This window comes from Austrofundulus limnaeus, unplaced genomic scaffold, assembly GCF_001266775.1.
Source record: "Austrofundulus limnaeus strain Quisiro unplaced genomic scaffold, Austrofundulus_limnaeus-1.0 Scaffold315, whole genome shotgun sequence".
NCBI classification, from domain to species: domain Eukaryota; kingdom Metazoa; phylum Chordata; class Actinopteri; order Cyprinodontiformes; family Rivulidae; genus Austrofundulus; species Austrofundulus limnaeus.
In genome coordinates, this window is record NW_013952717.1 from 164837 (window position 1) to 168835 (window position 3999).

Sequence of the window (3999 nt, forward strand, 5' to 3'; positions counted from 1 at the left end):
GGGGGGGGGGGGGGGGGGGCCCCCCCCCCCCCCCCCCCCTGAACCCGAGCAGTGTTTTGTTATTGGACTTCTGTGCTCATCATGGATTGTCCATAACCAACACCACGTTCAGGCATAAGGGTGTCCATATGTGCTGTGGGCACCAGGACACCCTAGGCAGTTCAATGACCGGCGTTGTTGTTCTTTCATCTGATCTGCGGCCACATGTTTTGGACACTCGGGTGAAGAGAGGGGCGGAGCTGTTAAATGACCACTACCTGGTGGTGAGTTGGCTCCATTGGTGGGGGAGGATGCCGGTCAGACCTGGCAGACCCAAACGTATAGTGAGGGTCTGCTGGYAACGTCTGTCAGAGTCTCCCGTCAGACGGAGCTTCAGCTCACACCTCCGGGAGAACTTTGAACACGTTCCAGGGGAGGTGGGGGACATTGAGTCAGAGTGGGCCATGTTCCGTGCCTCCATTGTCGAGGCAGCTTACCTGAGCTGTGGCCGTAAGGTTGTCTGTGCCTGTCGTGGCAGCAACCCTCGAACCCGCTGGTGGACACAAGTGGTGAGGGATGCTGTCAGGCTGAAGAAGGAGTCCTATCAGGTATTTTTGGCCTGTGGGACTCCAGAAGCAGCCGATACTTATCGGGAGTCGAAGCGGATTGCGGCTCGGGTGGTCACTGAGGCAAAAACTCGGGCGTGGGAGGAATTCAGAGATGCCATGGAAAAAGACTTCTGGACGGCTTCGAGACAATTCTGGTCCACCATCTCGGGGTTGGGTTGTTTCTCCACCAACACTATTTATGGTGGGGATGGTGCGCTGCTGACCTCAACTCGGGATGTTGTGGGTCAGTGGGCGGAATACTTTGAAGACCTCCTCAATCCTAACGACATGTCTTCCCATGATGAAGCAGAGCCTGGGGACACTGGTTTGGACTCTCCAATCTCTGGTGCCGAGGTAACCAAGGTGGTTATAAAGCTCCTCGGTGGCAGGGTGACTGGGGTGGATGAAATTCGCCCAGAGTTCCTTAAGGCTCTGGATGTTGTGGGGTTGATTTGGTTGACGCAACTCTACAATATTGCGTGGACATCGGGGGAAGTTCCCCTGGATTGACAGACTGGGGTGGTGGTCTGCCTATTTAGAAAGGGGGACCGCAGAGTGTGTTCCAACTATAGGGGGATCACATTTCTGAGCCTCCCTGGTAAGGTCTATTCAGGGGTCCTGGAGAGGAGGGTCCGTCGGATAGTCGAATCTCAGATTCAGGAAGAGCAGTGTGGTTTTTGTCCTTGTCGTGGAACAACGGACGAGCTCTACACCCTTAGCWGGGTCTTGGAGGGTGCATGGGAGTTCGCCCAACCAGTCTACATGTGTTTTGTGGACTTGGAGAAGGCATTTGACCTTGTCCCTCAGGGACTCCTATGGGGGGTACTCCGGGAGTATGGGGTACCAGGCCCCTTGATACAGGCTGTTAGGTCCCTGTATGACCGGTGCCAGAGCTTGGTCCGCATTGCCGTTAGTAAGTCGGACTCGTTTCCGGTGAGAGTTGGACTTCGCCAAGGTTGCCTTTTGTCACCGATTCTGTTCATAACTTTTATGGACAGAATTTCTAGGAGCAGCCAAGGTGTTGAGGGGATCCTTTTTGGTGACCTTAGGATCACATCTCTGCTTTTTGCGGATGACATGGTCCTATTGGCTTCATCAGATCCTGATCTCCAGCTCTCACTGGAGCGGTTTGTAGCCGAGTGTGAAGCGGCCGGGATGAGGATTAGTACCTCCAAGTCCAAGACCATGGGCTTGAGCTGGAAACTGGTAGCGTGCCGCCTCCGGGTCAGGGAGGAGGTCCTGCACCAAGTGGAGGAGTTTAAGTATCTCGGGGTCTTGTTCACGAATGAGGGAAGAACGGAGCAGGAGATTGACAGGTGGATTGGTGCTGCGTCTGCAGTGATGCGGGCGCTGTACCAGTCTGTTGTGGTGAAACGGGAGCTGAGTCAGAAGGCAAAGCTCTCGGTTTAACGGTCGGTCTACGTTCCTACCCTCATCTATGATCACGAGCTTTGGGTAGTGACCGATAAAATGAGATTGTGGATACAAGCGGCCGAAATGAGTTTCCTTCACAGGGTGTCTGGGCTCTCCCTTAGAGATAGGCTGAGAAGCTCAGTCATCCAGGAGGGACTCAGAGTAGAGCCGCTGCTCCTCCACATCGAGAGGAGCCAGTTGAGGTGGCTCGGGCATCTGTTAGGATGCCTCCTGGACGCCTCCCTGGTGAGGTGTTTTGGACACGTCCCACTGGGAGGAGGCCCAGAGGAAGACCCAGGACACGCTGGAGGAACTAATGTTTTTCGGCTGGCCTGGGAAGGCCTTGGGATTCCCCCGGATGAGCTGGTCCAAGTGGCTGGGGAGAGGGAGGTCTTGGTCTCTCTGTTTTGGCTGCTGCCCCCGAGACCTGACCCTGGATTAGTGGCAGAAAATGGACGGACGGACGAGTTTATTTCAGAATATCTCCAGTGAACCTTTTCTTCAGCCTGATGATATTTACCTCTAACTCTGTTCTCTCACAGATTGATGGACCTGCTACCTGTCCAGGTGTCCCCCTCCCCTCAGTGTGACTCAGCACCACTGACCCTGAAAGGAAGAAGTGGGTTAACTTCTAGGATGGATGGAATGTTGAGAACATTATTTTAACAAGAGGATGATTTCATTATAAGATGAGCAAAGTAAACTTTTATCCTTCATATAAAGTAAATAAGCTTTGTTTCCTTTAATGAGATTAAAAATAAAATCTTTGGGTTATTCCAGATCTTTTTTTTACAGCAGATTCTTTAACTTGAAGAACCAGGAGGACCATATGTGTTCTCATCGTCTGCATTCCACCTCTGCAGCTAAACACAGAGTAAAAATGTTCAGGATCAAAACGTTTGAAATGGAATGCAGCCGTGGTTAAAACACCTGCAGTGACGTCTTCAGGACAAAATGTCTGAACTTTGTTTTAACTCTTGAACTACAACAATAATGAGCTTGGATTATTTGATGACATAGCTACCTTTCAATAATTATAGATAAATATATATGTTTTACCTACATCGTGTGGACCATTTTCCTGGGGACCAATTCTTGGTTCCCAATGGTACGAATGCACATCACGGGGGTAGGTTTAGGACTAAGGTGTGAATTCAGTTTAGGTTAGTTTCAGAGTCGGGTAGGTACCTGTGAGGTTAATTTTAGGGTAAATGGTCAGGGTTACGATTAAAAAAAAAAAAAAAACGAATAGAAGACAATGCATGGTCCCCACAGGGATATAAAAACCAGACGTGTGTGTGTCTGTGTGTATTATTTGTACTTTATTTTATGACAAACTTTGTTTAATCAAGAGAAAACAAAATATTTTTTTATTGTTGAATGTTTATTTTAGTAATTTTAAATAATGTAAATAGAATTTATGAGCATATTTTTCTTCCAAATTATATGAAAGAATACATGTATATAAATGATTTGTTTTACAAATATTCGATTTGTTCATGTTTATAGCAGGTAAAATGTCTACCAGCTGAGCTAATAATCTGTCTTTATAAAATTTGTTAACTTTAAGTAAAATAAGTCCTTAATATCTACTACAGATGTATTAATCGCTCTTAAGTTCTTTAAAATTAAAACCAAGAAAAATAATGCAACAAAATTTCAGTGTTGACATTTTAAAATTAATACTTATGCATTGTTTTTAGTCATTAAAGTGTTTTTAAACATATAAATCGAAGTGTTGAAGCGATTCCAAATATGTTTTTTTTGCTGCCCTCTGGTGGTCAGAATGTAAGACTACAATGTGGAGTAGTGTAAAAAGTAATTGCAATTCTAAAATGTTTGCAATGTAAATGACCGGATTATCAGCCTAACCAGAGATTGAAATGTTAGCAAAATGTAGTTTCAGCTTTGACTGGTTTATATTTATTGTATTTTATTTAATTTTTTTGATTTGATAACATCCACATCTTGTTTCTTTTCTGCCCTCTTGTGGTCAAAA

The 3999-nt window shown here is 46.5% G+C and overlaps 1 long non-coding RNA gene across 1 annotated transcript in view; it reads left to right on the forward strand.

Annotated features, from left to right (window-relative positions):
* Nucleotides 1-3189, forward strand: part of LOC106527226 (uncharacterized) — a 7203-nt gene extending 4014 nt beyond the window's left edge. The window contains exons 3-4 of the long non-coding RNA XR_001311356.1: nt 2543-2698; nt 2799-3189. This is a non-coding gene — a long non-coding RNA (uncharacterized LOC106527226). The remainder of the gene's footprint in view (nt 1-2542; nt 2699-2798) is intronic.
* Nucleotides 3190-3999: the final 810 nt, after the last annotated feature.